The 17,556-nt window shown below is 41.8% G+C and overlaps 1 long non-coding RNA gene across 5 annotated transcripts in view; it reads left to right on the top strand.

Annotated features, from left to right (window-relative positions):
• Positions 1–17,556, top strand: part of LOC115656796 — a 223,131-nt gene that overhangs the window by 173,898 nt on the left and 31,677 nt on the right. For all 5 annotated transcript variants that reach the window (XR_004001766.1, XR_004001758.1, XR_004001780.1 and 2 more), the window contains 2 exons: positions 13,188–13,271; positions 13,550–13,713. This is a non-coding gene — a long non-coding RNA (uncharacterized LOC115656796). The remainder of the gene's footprint in view (positions 1–13,187; positions 13,272–13,549; positions 13,714–17,556) is intronic.

The raw sequence follows: 17,556 nt of genomic DNA, 5'->3' as shown, positions 1-17,556 counted from the left end.
ATGTCTTTGTGAACAGTGGTATTAACCCACATGATGCTATTTATTTTTAGTCTCTGGACTGTTCTTAATTACAGGGGTGATTGAAAGTACTGTCAATATTTACTCAAGATTACACAGTGGGGTCGCGGTACATAAATGTGAGTTAATGCTTATGTGATAGGCAGGCATTTTATCGTGGTCCTCTTCCAACTGGCTATGCCAGATCTGTTTAATATACCTATTGGCTGACCTAAGTCTGCTTCTTTGAGCTCACTCAGTGAGATTTACCTTTATTTTTGGAGCCAGGGATCATGAGTTCTGTTCCCATTGCCATAGGGATGTTGGTGGTTTGCTGCTATGGTGCTTGCATCTTTTTGGCTATAGATAATTTATTTTAATCTGAGAAGAAGTATTGTATAATAGTTGAAGCATCAGACTAGGAACCAATGGATCTAGGTTCTGTTTCTGGCCTCAGTTGTTGACTTAGTGTTTGATTTTGGGCAACTTGCCTTCTTTACCGTTGGTTTTACCATTTTTCTAGAATAGGAATAATAGCAGCTATCTAACTGAGGATTGCAAAACTTTATTTAATTTAATGTTTTTAAAGGGCTCAGAGCACGTCAAATAGAAAGCATTATGGATGCGCAAAGTGAAAAATAAAGTCAAAACAATGGGCCCAGTTCATTGCTTGTATAAACTGTTGGGATTACACCATGGATGCATTTGGCCTAATGATTTCTAATAAACCTATCTTGACAATGTAACTCATTAGGTCACAGTTTTTTCTATCAGTCCTTCTAATTTTCTAAACCATGATTATATCATTCTGGAGTCTCTAGAGCAGTGGTGGGCAACCTGTGGCCCACAGGCAGCCCATCAGGGTAATCCACTGGCAGGCCGCGAGACAGTTTGTTTACATTGACCACTGCAGGAAGTGGCACAGGCCGCAGGGACGTGCTGGCCGCCACTTCCCGCAGACCCCATTGTCCAGGAATGGCAAACCACAGCTACTGGGAGTTGCAGATGGTCAGCGTAAACAAACTGACTCACAGCCTGCCAGCAGATTACCCTGACTGGCCAAATACAGGCTGCAGGTTGCCCACCACTGCTCTGGAGATACTGGATATTCTTGTTTAGGGGCTGATTCAGGAATGCACAGTAAGCATGAGTAGTCTCAAAGTCACAGTCTCCTGTATTGGGGTCTTACTCTTCAACATCAGTAAATTGTGACATTTCCTTGAAAAAAAGAGGAATCAAAAAATTAGGCCAAATTTTCTTAAATCTGGGTACCTAAAATTAGGGTTGTAATTCCATGTTTAGAAATTTCAATAGAAGTGGCCTGACTTCCAGAGATGATCCCTGCAGCTCTCATTGAGGAAACTCTGAAGGACATCATTGCTGAACGTAACTAACTGAAATCTGAAGGGATCATCACATGAAGGAAAAACCCATGGATGATGTGACTAGGAATACAAATGGGAGAATGGAGTTTCCATATAACTAGTGCAGTTAAATTTTTTGAAGGGCTTTGGAGGACACGGAGGAGGTTCTTCCTGGCAACCTACTGAGAATTTTCCAAAACTGAGAGTGTGAAGGGACATTGGGACAGTCAATGTAGAGCAGAAGAGCAACTTTAGGGTAAGTGAGGTGAAATGGAGTTGGAAATATTCTGCGGGATCCAGGAGACGGAGGACCTAGATCTGCCATTGGGAAAGCAGGAAGTTGTGTGTGTTTGACAATAAAACCAGCCTTGGTTGTGGGTAACAGTTCTCAGTACCTTGGTACTGAAACTCAAAATTAACAGAAGTTTTCTCTGAAGTTGGATGTGGATGGGGATATTGGTCAAACAGAAGTAAAGCAGTCACCTGAAAAAGGCAATTTTAGAAATGAATCTGCCTAAATAGGATTATAAGAATTTGTTTAGAAGTACAAATTTTTCATTTCTTCTTTAAACTGACTCCTCCTTTAAAGTTATTACATTGCAGAATGTTTACATTTTCAGGAGAAATACTTCAGACACATTAAATTCACAGGGCGACTTTCATACTAGGGGAAAAAATGTCTTACACAAAAAATGAGGGACATTATCCTGAAATCAGACCCATGAGTATGGACCCATGCGACACATACACCTCACCCGCAATTAGGTTGCTAATTTTGGTTGGACATATTCCTGGAGGTTTCAGCACATGAGATAACATTAATTCCTGGAGACTTTACAATAATCCTGATGGGTTCGAAACCCTATCCCCAGTATGTAGGTGGGGTTGGCCAAGAACCTGTCAGTCATTTTCCAACTTGAATAATGTCTTTGCTGTTCCCAGTTCAGCTTCAACATGCAGAGAAATTGTTGCCCTCTGACATTCTATTCTGCTGCAATGCAAAGAAAAGGGACACCACAAATTCAGTATTATGATTTCATTGTAGGGTCAAGTAAAGGGAGAAGGTGGATCTCGGAGAGAGCAAACTTTTGCTCCAACACAGAAAGCTTTGGTAATTAATAAAGATGGGCTGTTGATCAGAACTTCCAAAAAGTACAGGTACATGGTTTGGACCCCATCTGTAGTAGCTAGCAGAAGTGATTAAAGGAATTTATATGTGGAAGAAAATGATGGAGATGTCGAAATTTAACAGTCTTTCCTACTATGCGAGTCTCTTGTCAGTCAGTAGGAATATGATGCTATGTTTGTCCTATTTCACTTATCTTTCTGGCAGACCCCCTAGAGCACTGAAATGTATTAAAGCCCCATTCTTTCACCTCACAGAACTTGGGTTCAAATAATCTTAAATCTGCGAAATGCAATAAAATGGATCGTCTCTTCCTAATCCTGAATAGATAATTGATCACATCAGCAGATGCTGGAAACTTTAACTATAATTGGCAGTGACTGCTCAAGGGAGTTCCAGCATTGACACGGCAGGGGTGGAGCAAGCTAGAGGGGCATTGGTGGAGCTGTGCAGAAATGGCACCTGTCTATTCACTGCGTCATTGTAGCCCATGCCATCAGAGCTCCTTACACTCCTAAGCATGCAAACATGATGGAGAGCTGTAGAAATGTCAACTGATGAGGATGTTAGTAATAATACTGTATGTTTGCAAAATGCTTTACAAACAGTAAATTAAAACCTCTCTCACATACACATCCTCCCAGCCTTCCCTGTGAAGCAGTTATCATCCCCAATATACAGGAGAGGAAACTGAAGCACTGAGAGGGTAAGTGAAGGCCATATACAAAGTGTCCAAGCTGAATGCAGCATGATCCAGCGTAGGAAGTAGGAAACTGGCAGTTAGGAGATCTGGGTCCGATTTCCAGCTCTGCCATACCCTCTGTGTGACTTTGGGCAAGTAACTTAACTTGTCTGTGTTGTGGCTGAGGAGACCACAGCACAGCGCAGGAAGACAGGGAGCACAAAAATGGCTTTACCACCTTTTTGCTTCCTTTATTCTGTGTTGTCTGAGTATCAGGCCAGTCCTCACTATATGAGCAGTGTGAGGATTACTCTCAAATGCATCAGGTGCCAGTGGCTCCAATGGCCAGTGTATGAGCTAGGTATCAAAACCAAACAAACAAATAAAACCCTACCTCAAGCAGAATATTGACACTGAAAAGGGAGACGTGCCAAAAATTCCATTAAGTCAACTAGAGGTTTCACTATTGATTTGGGAGAGGAAGGAGTTCAGATACTGGGGAGGAAGGCAGCAATATAAAACCCTTAGACAAACAGATGATCAGGGTGCAGGAAAGTCCTGGCCATCACCCCAACACTGGCCACAGGGAGGCAGTGGGCTGACTGTTTGTTAGTGCTGCTTTATGCCAGCAGTGCAGTGCCAAACAACTGCAGTGTAGCCAAGGCTGGGTACCAATGATGCTACCTATTTCTGTGAGGCATTTTGAGATATGTAGATGATAAAAGTGCAAAGTATTATCATCAGTGATTCAGGAGTTCCTACTCTTGTTCCTGCACATGCCTGTGCTTTTCCCTGCAATGCTGAAATATTGTATGGGGGACCTCAGACTAAACAAAGTGGTTTACATATTTGTCCAGTGTCCAGGGACACTTTAAAAGTGAAAATCATTCATATGTATTGTTTGATACACTTTACATCTATCTCTCTGCTTTAACGGGATTCCATGTAATGCCCAGGGGTTAGGCCGGTCAAAGGGCTGTCCCAGTCAATGGTCATAGTTCATGCAAGAGGTCTGATTGCCTGGAGGTTCAGTCCAGTGGGAGGTACAGTGAAGCAGCTGATGGGGTTAGGGTGAGGCAACAACTCTCCGTCAGACAGACCTATAAGGCAAAGTCAGGTGAGTCCAAGTAGCAACTAGCAGGCCATGGCTCAAACAAAGCCAGAAGGGAAGCCGGAAGTTTATATATAGTCACCAGCCAATGAAGGTCAAGCCCATGTGGCCAATCAGAAAGCAGGTTGCAGAATCCTGGAAGCTGGTCCACTCAGGTCTGTGAATTCCCTGGTGCACTAATGCATTGGTGTGGCATGAAAGCCAAGGGTTGCTTCCTGAAAACCCAGTAGCCCTCAGTGCAAGGGCAGGCTCCTGACTTTCCGTTTCTCCAAAAGCATATGATTTTGCTTGTGATGTACTTTACACATTCTGCTCTTTCAGTAGTAAATTTGACTAAGTATCTCCTGCTCTGTGATAAGAAATACATGGAGTGCTCTTTGCATGTCATTCATTTCCACAGGCAGATAAACAATGAAGGGCTTGTGAGATTGTTGGTTGAACAATACCTCAGAAAAGCTCCGTCTTGCCTGGCTGTCATTTCTGTTGTTGTACTTTGCACTTGATGACATCACTGGTGACAGCTAAATGGAGTGTATTAATAGTTAGATGTTCTTTGACAAACGATGCTGATTATTCTGGGCAATCAAAATCATGGACCACAGCCAGTTGTATGCATAAAGCTGCTATTCTACTACAGTACAGTAATTTTGTTACATACTGGGTAAAAAAGAGGACGGCAGATTTTAATTAACAGGAGATATACAATTAGAACAAAATTGAAAAGCAATTATGTTTATCTTTTACATTTGAAAAAAAAAATCCTGAATCACCAACATAGGCTTAAACAGCCACCTTTACTAAAATAAATAAATCTGCTTCTATAAATGAACCTCGTCATGGTAAATAGTTATTCATATCACCTAAGATATGAATAACAAGAAAGATAACAAGAAATAATACTGTGTACTTATATAACTTTTTCTCTCTGAAGATCTCAAAGTTCTTAATTAAAGTCAATGGATTGATACTTGCAAAGTTCCTGCTTCTGCTCCTATTGAAATCAATGGTAAAATGCTCATGGATTTTAAATGGGAACAGGCAGGTGCAGACTAAAGGCCCAATTGTGTCCGCCAAGATCTGCTTATCCCTTCGGCATGCTTAAGGGGGGTTCAGATGTTTCTGCATGACTGTGCTCTATTCTCCAGATCCCTCAAAAACCTTCATCTGTGTCTGGTTATCAGCTGGGCAAGGGGGAAGATGGGCCAGAGGAGACTTTTTGTTAACTTTTTTGTGTGTAATCCTTCCTAGATTCTCGGGGAGTTGCTTTGGCCATGAGAAATTCCAGGAAGTGTGGTTCTAATGAAACCATGCTGTCTGTGCAAGGAGCTGTGGGAGGTGTCAGAGACCAGAACTGCTGGCTGGTCCTGCCCTCCCATGTGTCTCCTGGGATCCACCATCTTTGGGGGCCGCTTTTCTGGACATCTCTATGAGGAAATGCTCATTGAATTTTCCTTACAAAACATCCCTTTTCATTATTTTGTCCTCACTTGTGGGAAATTTGGGCTTGAGGTAGCTCAACATCATTATCCCTGTTTTATAGAGAGTTGTATGACTTGCCTCGGTTAAAACAAAAAACTTATGGTGGAATAGGGAATGTAACACAGGTCTCCCAGTTTAAGCACTTTGAAAGTGTTACAGAGTGCCTTAGCCACAAGACTCCCTTCCCTTCCTTACAAACATGCTCCTTATGAAAACAGAAGGAATTTGAATAATTGACTGGACTGAATGTGGATAATTGGATGGGATTGTACTCTGGCAGCTAGCCTGTGCTGCTGCCCAGGCTGCAGGGGCCATACTGCCATTTTAGTGTGCTAGCTCGATCAAAGCTAGTGCATGTACTGAGCTGGAAATTACACCCCAAGCTGCAGTGTAGACATACCCTGAAACTGTACTGCGACTCCCAGGAGGAATTGCTGCACCTGTAGCAACCGAATACTAGAGGATTTATTTTCCTTCCACTCAGTGGATGGAAGTGTGGGGGAAAACCCACTGCTTCACAAACAGCGGTGTCTTTAATCTGTAGATATCTACGTCTTTTGCCCAGAACGGTAAATCAATAATTTCATTGCAGAGCTGGAGAAATTGAGGCCGAGAGAGGTAACACAATTTGCCCAAAGTTCCTCTCCTAGACCCGAACTGTTGATCCAAGCTGCCTTCGTGGTACTGGCCCATTCTCCCCTGGTAACAATAGGTGATGCACTCACTGTGCAGACCTGATAGGAAGAAGAGAAGGATAAAGTAGGGACAATGGCATCATTATGCTTGAAATCCATCTGATTTGTATTGCTTATGGGGTGTTTGCATATTCAGAGCAGAGGGATCATCTGACACACTTTCTGCAACGGGATCATTACCGTATGTAGCTGTGATATCCAACAAAGAAATGCACTCTCAGTGCTTTTCAGCAGTACTTACCCTGCGGCTTGGGACTTGGCTATCACTTGTATGTAACTGGTGCTGGATTGACAGCCCTGAAAAGAGTGACATTCCCATAGCATGAATTGTTGTGGTATGGTAAGCTTTCCCATCCTGCCCTATCCAAGTGTTTCAGTCCTGGTCGAAAGGTGACCTTTGGTTGAGAGGCAGCTGAGTTTCCATGTGCCATCCAGTCCTTGACCTCTGCAGGCCATGTGCCAACAGTCAAATCCTATTCAGAAGAGGAAAACAGAAAGGCAATGCTCAGTGGTGGTTGTGCTGAGAGCTGTGCGGCCGCGGTAGGAAAAAGGCAGTGTCATTCCATCCACCCCATGCAGAAATGTGCCTTGCCAAGCCCCCTGGTTTATCGCAGGACCCTAATTCTACTCCTACTGAAATTAACATTACTTTGCCATTGACTTAAGTGAGACAAGATCCAGTCTAAGGACTGAGCCAAGTGTTAAGGTGACAGTGATCAATTTAAATTCTTTCTGTTCACGGGTCTGAAGAATGATGGACATGAAGCCCTGGCAAATACTACTGACATCTTTGGTTCATAGTTACAGAGCTGTTGAACTGACTTGTCCTCCTTCAGTGAGTCCCAAAGATTAGCTAGGGCTGCTCTAAGTTTGTGGTAATGCAGTTCAGAAGGGGTTGAGTTGAACTGCGGAATTGGCAGCACTCCTCCAACAGAGTGAGATGCTAATGGGAGGGAAGTGACGATGCCCAACTCTATCATCTTGGCTAAACCCAGTGCAGCTGGATATAACTAGGTACACTGTGAAGCTTGTCCAGTGCAAGAGGCAGTGGACCCACACAGAGGCTGATTCACAAGGCTATGGATCACTGCTTGCTTGTTGTGCAAGTGCTTGTGGTTGTGTCATCTGAAACAAAATGCTTGACACTGTTGAGGAAAACTAGCACTTGCAATGGAAGAAAGCATGTCCTGAGAGGGCTGAATATACACCAGTGGTGGGCAACCTGTGGCTTGCGGGCTGCACATGACCCGTCAGGGTAATCCACTGGTGGTGCGCAACACAGTTTGTTTACATTAACTGTCCGCAGGCACGTCCACCCGCAGCAATCAGTGGCCGCGGTTGGCTGTTCCCAGCCAATGGGAGCTGCAAGAAATGGCAGCCAGCACATCCCTGCAGTCTGTGCCGCTTTCCAGAGCTCCCATTGGTTGGGAACGGTGAACCGCGGCCACTGGGAGCTGCGGGCGGCCATGCCTGTGGTCAATGTAAACAAACTGTCTCGCGGCCCACCAGCGGATTACCCTGACCGGCCACGTGTACACCACTGGTGTAGATTCAGCCCTCTCAGGAAATGCTTCCACGGGCCACTGCCCTGAACAATGTTGTCTTCACACGTGTAGACATTTTTAATACAGTTGCTCTAAATATTATGGCAAAATTTTACCTGTACTTTTCCATTCTAAGTGATAGTGTGACAAATTTTGTGTGATGCAGAGGGAAATCTTTACAGCACTGTAACTTAACTTGTCTATCAAGAGATTAGACGCTGTCTCCTAGTGATCTCAGCAAGGACCTTTTAAATACAAACAAAAAAATCCCTCATACTTTGGGCAGGAGGTGGACTCTTAAGCTCTGTGTTGCTCCATCAGGCTCTGATTGAGCGGGATCAAGGTCTTTAAAAGTTTCATTGCTAAAACATGAACTGGAAGTTCTTTCATTTATTTAATAAAACTTGTAGTGCCCTAAGGCCTTTAACTTGATTCCTGGAAGATGGAATTTATTAATTATACATGGCTGATGCCTCATCTCTGAGGAACTGAAAGCACTTAACAAACGTTAATGAATGTAGGATCACAACACCATGTTTCACAGAGATAGACAGGGTTAAGTCAGTTACTTGTCTATGGTCTTGCAAAAAGTCATTGGCAGAGCCCAGCATAGAACCCAGGAGGTCTAGTTCTCAGGCATGGGGTTTAACCATTAGACCATGTTTCCTACCCACACATTTAATTGGACTCCTCTCCCTCCATCCCCATCCCCATCCCCATCCCCATCCATTAGTTAAGGTCCTTGAATGATCCAGATCAGATTGTGCAAACTCTTCAGAAATCTGGGCTTCAGCCCCAAGACACAAAAGACTGATTCTTATGATCATGCCAGTAAACAGGCATGAGCCCCACACCACTCTCAATTTGGTACAGGCACACGCCCAGTGGGTTATGATCCAAATTTAATCCCTTCTTGGAAGTTTGCCTTTATCTTACCTTTGGTACAAAGCATTGAGGCAGGATTGCACTTGTAAATGTAAACTTTAGCCTGAGCTCACAGTTCCTAGGGTTTCTCCTTGCAGGTCCTTCTGTCCCTGTCTCTAGCTTTTTCCTGTTACACAGAAGCTCTCTAGCCTCTGTGAATTGGGTCTGGTGTGGCCTATCTTATCCCCCTGCCAGGGTGAGTCAGCAGAACAGCTCTCCATCTTCCTACATACTCGTAAAGCCTGACATCCAGTCCCATCACTATTGAAATTCAGCCTTCACCATCAGTTAATGTAGTTCTTCATAAAATTGCCTCTGCATATCCCAACTGAATGGAGTCATTTGCTGTACTTCAGTGTTCCACTCAGGAACGATCTGCAGAAACAACTTTTGTAGAACGCTAGCATTGGAAAGTAATCTTTTTTCCCCTTTGTGATTATATTCGTCAAATGTTATCTTTTTAATGGCTTCTACCGTTGTATGAAATTAAATCAAATTAGCCAATAAAGATTATATGACATCTCTATTTTATCTGCGACAAGGGTTAAAGATAAACCTTTCCTGGGATTGTGTGATTGTTCTTTTGAAAGCACAGTATTTTTATAAGACGCAGATGCCTCTTACTGTGTGCTTTTTTTTTTTATTTGCTGGGCTGGTTATGATTTTATGACAGGAAATTCTTGAATGTTTGTGTTAGGGGGACACACCATGTGATTTTATGATTGTAATATAGAAAGTCTTTTATGTGTAGAATTTTATGAAGGTGTAACAAGAGAATTCTCTTGTACCTTCCATACTGGCCTAATTTCTTATAAAGCAAGTGCTTATGTCCTGGACGGTTTTGTAAACGTTTTAACTAGGAATAAATCCAGTATGTTCATTTCACCATAAAATACTTGCTTCAGCACTGACTGATTCTTAGGAATAACCATAAACAAGTTTATATAGAGGCACTGTTATTATACTATTGATATAGCAAAGCTTGGTGTAAAAAATGTTCCTTGGGAAGAGCTGGTGATTGTAGTGTATTTTAGGGGGACTCTGTTCAAGATTTGCAGGGCTCAGAATGTGGCCTTTTCTTCTTCATTCTTCCATGTGTTTTTTTCTTTTGTATTAATTAAATGCTTCGTCCCCTCCTCTGCCCCGCCCCGAAAGTATTTAGAATCATAGAAATGTAGAGCTGGAAGGGACCGGAAGAGCTCAAGTCCAGCCCCCTGCACTGAGGCAGGACCCAGTAAACTTAGACCATCCCATCCCTGACAGGTGTTTGTCCAACTTGTTCTTAAAAACCTCCAGTGATGGGGATTCCACAACCTCCCTTGGAAGCCTGTTCCAGAGCTTGACTCCATTATAGTTAGTTTTTCCTACTATCTAACCTAAATCTCCATTGCTGCAAATTAAGCCCAATACTTCTTGTCCGACTTAAATGCTAGGAGCTCATGACTTAGGATAACATGTTGCCATCCTCTACATTACCAAGCCAGTGTGTGCCATGTGCAACAGCAATCTAATGTGTGCGACCCAGCACTTATAAACAACACTACCATAACAATCCAGGCTAAGATTTAAAAAAATAGAAGCCTAGAGATAGGTGCCTCAATGTGGATTTGGGAGACTGTTTAAACGATCTGATTTTTTGAACAGGGCTGAGTATCCAACAGCTTATTGAATGCATTATTGTAAGGCACTTAGCAGGAAGACCACTTCAAAGCTTCAGCAGGCACCCTGCATGTGCACTGTGGTTGACTAGAAAGCACCGTTCTCCTGTGCCATATAAACTGCATTTGAACTTCCATTTAAATTTGGGGTGCATTTCAAGGTGATCCATGGCACCCTGTGTACTTTGGTCCCTTTCTCTCTTTCTTCCCCTCCTTGCACTACTGTGGTCATTGTGATCAGTTAACGCATCTCATTCATAGTCCTATATTTGAATATCAGCATGTTCGGAAGTAACCGAGGGGCCATAACTTGATCATTCTCTTTGCTTGTTGGTCCAGCTGAGCCCAGAACTATTAACCTTCAAAGCTCATTGGTTGTTCAGGCTTTTCTCTTGAATGTGGGAAGTGAGCTGTGTTTATATCTAGTTGTTAGGTGTGGAGTGAGTTAGGTTAGCTTTTGTCATACACTCTGTATCGCTTGGATTTGTACATGCACGCACAGAGTGTACGATTGGCGCATGGTTAAATATGGACAAAGAGCAATTATTTTATTTATTTTAGGGAGCTTTTTCCTTTCTTGGGGTTGTTTTTCCCTCTTTAATGAGATGGATTGTTAAAATATGTTAATCCGACACATGGGGAAGGGTGAGGAAATACACTGAAAAGTTGAATAATTAGATCATCTCCTATGCAGGAATAAATCCAAGTATTAGATAGAAACAAGAACTCTCTCTCCCCAATTCTAAGCTCCTCCTCCATCACAGATACATGGGATCTGGGTCCTTTCTGTAAGCAGACATCTATCTGATCTTAAGTATTACAAACTTTAAGTAAAGTGCTTTGAAGATTCTAAGTGACAGATATTCTGGTCTTTTAATCTCCTCACTCTTATTTAGACGTTGAAATCTTGATTAGGGTGGCTGATTATGTAGAGCTACGTGTGCGTGATAAAACTAAATAAAAAACTGCCACTATTATTGGACGAAATCCTTAAATCCCGGAATTGCTAATCAGTCTTTTTTCCCTTAAAACAGTGTGAATTTTGTCTGAGTAAGAACCTGATAATTTGGCCCACAGAGATCCAACATTTGAGTGCATTTTCAATTTAAAACACAGAGTTTTGTATTTCTTAAGAGGTACATTTCTAGTTACACCACTTGAGCTGCGTTTTGCTGTATTAGAGATGTTTGTGGATTTAAAATGCCATTTTTGTAGGATCCTGAAAAGTAACTGTTTAATAGTCAGTGAGATTAGCAACCTCGTGTGATCTTAATCTTGTTGGAAAGCTTATTAAGGTCTGATCCTGCAACCTTTACTTACATGAATAATCCTATTCACTATATTAGGCTTATTTGTGGAGTAAATATTATTCATGTAAGGCTTGCCTTTATTTTCTCTTACTTTAACCTATTCCTTCAAAGAGTTAACTTTCTAAGCAGCCGCAGATTAGTTCTCTTCGTTGTTTTAATTATTTTTCTCGTCACGCACTGTGCAGGTCTAGGGTTTGTGAATTTTTTTTTGTCCTCTCTCCACTGCTGTTTCAAATATGTTGGCATTGAAAGCTAAACTGAAATGCTGCCTACTTGCCATCTTATTTTGGCAGATCTTCACCTTTCTCACATTTTAATATGATAGATTTTTATTGCTTTTCTTCAGGATAGCTTGGGCATGCCTTGATTTTACATTTCTAAAATGCATGCATGGCACTCTTAAGCAGCCATTCGCTGCCAGTGTGCTTTCATGTGCTTGCGACTGACTAATTTCCTTTTCTGTAGTTGACAGGTGACTCAGAGTAAAAGCGGGCAGATGGCTATATCATTAGAATGTGGCCAGAGCCTTCTGAGATGAGCTTTGGAATTTTCATCAAAGTGGGAATTAGGTTCAGGATATACCAGTGGCACACAGCACACCGTCAAAGTGTAAAATAAGAGGAAACACTTCACAATGAGTCATCTTTTGGTTGGATGATTCAGGGGTCTGCTGTTGGTGGTCAAAAAGGCACGTGGCTGACTACAGAGTCTTTGTATGCGATTCAGAATGCAATCTGTCCCTAAAAATTAATTCCACCATTCTGATTCTTGTCCAGTGAATCATTTCCAGAAATGAATAGCTGCTGTTGCTGGAATGAATATTGTGAAATTCCCTTCATTTACAACGGACGGGTTTTGAAATGATGATTTATCGAGCACATTTTTTCAGGATTAGAATTAAAACTAATTTAAAATAAGTACATATGTTCTAGTGTATTTTAATAAGAGAGACAGTAAAAGCCTCCCAGTTTCCGAACGATGAAGGACTATCTGAAAGAGCTAGTTCTTGGAATAGTAGATCTGTTGGCACTAGCTGGTGATTTCCTGTGCATTTCCTGCAAGAAATGTTCTGTGATGTGAGTAGGTGGTAGTTAAGAGGTTGTTACGAAACCCGTTTTCAACCAGACGTCTTGAGTCAAGAATTGGAAAAAGGGATACAGCTTGAGTGTTGTGTCTTTGTTTGAGCAGGGCAGTTGTAATGCACATGCTGTATATTCTGTGTTTCTATGGAGCAAGAAATATTTGGAATATATCTAATATTCCTCTACGTATTTTTCTTTGTCGTTCCACTTTACAGTTGAAACATGAGACTGTGAGCAAACACAACTGGAAGCAGTGGGCATTGTGAAAAAGGAGGATTTTCCTGAATGTATCTTTAATTGTAAGTATTTTCTGATTGTTTTCCCCAGACATGAGGCAAAATGGAGTTTCATCAATGACTAATGTCTGTGCCAAAACAAGATGGTTATTTGGAGCGCATTGGTTCTATTCAGAAAGCAGATGGGCTACCAGCAGCAGGAGGCAGTAGGCTTTTCCACCAGAAAAAGGGCATTTCAGGGAATTGCTCTGGCTCCCAAACTGTAGGAATTGTTGACCTACTGACTCAGTTATGAAGAATTGGGAAAACTGCCTTATTGTGGTTTCCTTTGTTGATGGCAGATTCAGAAGACATATGTGATCATGTGAATGTGGCTAGCAGAAGAGAGGTGGCTCTAGTGCATGTTGCATTCTGGATTTGTTTTGTGCCTGCGAGGAGTTGAATTCCTGAGCACTGGAGAAGATCTAACCATATTGGCACTGGCTCTGCTCATGACAGTACAGTGGTAAGTTTCATGCATTTCTCATTTTCATTGGGTCACTTATCCCCTCTTTACTAAACTTGTCATTCTTGAAAAGAGAGGCTGTAAATACAACTGCACTAAAGAAACATAGCAGAGGTGATATTGCACTTTATTCTGGATTGGAATATTTTGGAAGCTAAATGAACATATGCTTCAATGCTTTGAATCAACTTTTACAGGGAAGACCAACTGGCGTCCCAGAGTTTGAGGGTATTTGATCTGGGGCCAAACTTTGAACCATATTATTACTCTTTATGCTGTTTAGTGTTGATTAAACTATTCTCTAGTGGTCATAGTAACCAGCAGAAGGGACGGCTGAGTATTCCATCCATCAGGCTTGGAATGGATAGTCTCATAAAGTAGCCATCATTCCTCTTTCCAATGTATTACAGATAAACTGAAGAGCATGCATTAATCCTTTTGAATTAGATATCAAAAACTGATGCCCATGTATGGACATCAAAACCTGATGATTCTTTTCGTAATAGTAGGATATACCCCACGGACTGTTGTTAAGTATTTTAGTAAGTTCCAACATAGACATTAACAATTAATGGTTTATTATATAAGCATTAATAGCGTTGGCTAACAAAGGGACAGTATGGTCTTATAGATAGAGCAGGGGGTGAGAATCAAACTTCCTGAGTTCTATTACTGACTCTGCCACTGTTTCTGTTAGTGATGTTGGGCAAGGTATTTACTTTAGTTTTCCCCATCACTAAAATGGGAATAATGGTGGTGACATGCCTTTACTAACGTACTTTGATATCTACCAGTCCTAAGTATTATATTTTCCTTCTGCATAGAAAGCTGATTTTCTGATACCCAAAACACTTGTAGCATTTTAATTTACAGAAAACTGTTTACAAGTGTAAACTAATAAGTAGTGCATTACAGGGTGATAGGGCTAAGCATGGAAGTGATATTTAGTCTGTTTATCTCCTTACTTGGAGTGTTGTTGTAGGCGTGTTTGGTTTCAGGATATTAGAGAGACACGATGAGTGAGGTAATATCTTTTGTTGAACCAACTTTTGTTAGTGAAAGAGATAAGCATTCAGTCTTATACAGGTCTGGGACAGGTACTTAGAGAGTCACAGCTAAACATAAAGTGAATCAAATTTTTAATATAAGGAGTTAACACATGTTGCAAGACATCATTCAAGATGAAGTGGGCAGTTCACACCTCTGCAGTCCTAGGACAAAGGAAGGTTAGTGGGTTACACTCCGAGTACCTTTCCCAGACCTAAAGGAAAGCTCTTTGTAAACTAGAAATCTTGTCTCTTTCATCAACAGAAGTTGGTCCAATAAAAATATTACCTGACTCACCTTAGCGTGTTTCCTGATATTCCTTCTTTTTCCGTGCAAAAGTAAGTCACTGCTGCTGATGTATCGTGGTGGTCCCAGATGAGGCTTGGAATTCACTATGCAGGGCCGGTACAAGGACGTTTCGCGCCCTAGGTGAAACTTCCACCTTGTGCTCCCTCCGCCCTGAGGCACGCCCCCCACCCCAGCTCACCCCTGCTCCGCGCACAAGCACCCAAGCACACCGTGGTTGCTTCACTTCTCCCGCATCCCTAAGCTGATAGGCGCCGCAAGCCTGGGAGGTGGGAGAAGTGAAGCAGCCACGGCGTTCTCGGGGTGGAGGCGGAGCAGGGGTGAGCTAGGGCAGGGAGTTCCCCTGCATGCTGCCCTGCCCTTACTTGCTACAGGTGGCCCTCCCCGCACCTCCCTGCCCTAGCTCCCTCCGCCTAAATGCTGGCGGCGACCGGGGCAGCCGAAGATCCAGCCACCACAGTCGCTGCCAAAGAAAAAGACACCCCACAAATCCTAGTGCCCTAGGCGACCACCTGGGTCGCCTAAATGGTTGCACTAGCCCTGTCATTATGTATAATTTTTCTTCTTCTGGATGTATGGCACAAGGAAGCTTCATGTTTCCAGATGCAATTGATTGCTGAGTTGCAATAAGGCTGTTGTATTTTCTTTACTGAAATGGCATCAAAGAATGCTGTATAGCAAAGGTCCCTACAGAACTGTGAATTAAGCTATCAAGTAAAAATGGTAAGATATAGCACATGTCCCCATGTCTCCTTTTATTTGATGCTTCCTTCATATCTTAGTATAAGTACGTAAACTATCCACTAACTTACTAGTGAGTGATTCCACCAGAAGGAGTAGGCGTCAAGGTCAAAGAAAAGTCACTTGCTGTGTGGTTGCTATGTGGGTGTGAAAAGCCTAAGAAGAGGAAAGGGTGGGGGAAATGTTACTTGAAATAAACAAATAAAAAAGTATGATTAGTGAATTAGACTTTCTGGATTTTGATTTTGCCAAGTATCCTATTGAATTAACTGCATATCTCTAAAATCACACAGTTAAGTGTAAACTTATCAGAATGTTCTCAGTGGAGAGTGTACTTTTAATAACACTTTTTCCTTATCACTTTAGATTGAGAGAGAGGAAGTTGTGAATTTTTATAGCCCCTAAATTCTTAACTGTTAGAGATAAATTGGAATGGCAGATCAAATTTCCTTAGGCTTACACAAGAACAGACTCAGTTACTGAGAAATTTTAAGCCAACCACATGTAAAGAAAAAAAATTGATCTTCAGTTAATTGTCGTTTATCCACCTGCATTGCACAGTTGGATACAGAGTTTTATTGCTGCTTTTTAAAAATCGCCTGTTCTTGGGAGAAGGTGTTATTGTATGTATGGGGAATATTGTATGTTGCTGCACCGAAAATAACTTAAGTGAGAACATCTTTTTTTATTTGGAAGACTAATGATCATTCAGTTTTGAGTTTGTGTTTGTAGTATCTTCACTATATTCTGGCTTTTACAGTGGGATCAAAAGTGATGTGAGAGGGGGATTCCAAAGATAAGTCAGAGACTTTTTTTTCCTTGCTTCTTGTGATTGTCTTTATAAAATACAGCAGCAGATAGTCAGTGTAGACTATTTTGCAGTGTCTTTGGAGTGGAAAACTGCTGGTTTGCGTGCTCTGTTAGCAGATGAAAGGGTTAAAGATTTCTTACTTCATTGTTGCAGCAACACAAGTCAGAAATTGGATAGGAAGAAAATGGATATGATTTTGAAATTAGATAGACAAGGTGGATAACATGATACTTTTTATTGAACCAAAGGGGAAAATTCTCATTAACTTCAATGAAAGAAGAAATGGACCTCACTGTGCTGTTCTAATAAAAAGCATCCATCACCTCTTGTGCTTTATTCATTTAAGGCTTGATACTGAGAGCCACTGAGCAGCCACAGCCCCTAAAGTCAAGTCAAACTAGCACTCAGCACCTCTTAATATCAGCCCCCACAACATTGATTCTTAATCACTGATACTCCAGGCTCCATTCTTGTACCTTAAAGAAATGGCTTCATAGCGTGTTATGCATGTTTCTCTCTCCAGATAAAATCTGCTCAGTTTACTATAAAAAGATAGTTGTCAGAGTTTTTTGTTTGCTTGCTTTTTTGTTGTTTTCTGTGGACCCTACAACTTCCACCTGGAATCTGATAGTCAATCTGGGCTCTTTCTGGTCCATACGTAATCAACAATAACTCTAGTTGAAGTTTATGAACAGAATTGGTAGCTTACATACGATCTGGAACAGAAGCCAGCTCACTTTGCAATAGCTGTGTTGCATCTGTAGTGCGAACAGGAATAACAAGTGATCATTTTGGTCAGTAAAGAAAACAGAAATGGCAGAGCATATATACCAGGCCCATGTCGAATGAGCAAGACGGCACGTTTTTTATCTAATTATCATTATCTGCACTGGGTCCCAACTCGCCTGTGCTCAATAAATTCCCATTCAGTTGTTTGC

This window comes from Gopherus evgoodei, chromosome 1, assembly GCF_007399415.2.
Source record: "Gopherus evgoodei ecotype Sinaloan lineage chromosome 1, rGopEvg1_v1.p, whole genome shotgun sequence".
Classification (NCBI taxonomy): Eukaryota; Metazoa; Chordata; order Testudines; family Testudinidae; genus Gopherus; species Gopherus evgoodei.
This window is presented reverse-complemented; position numbering and strand designations above follow the sequence as displayed.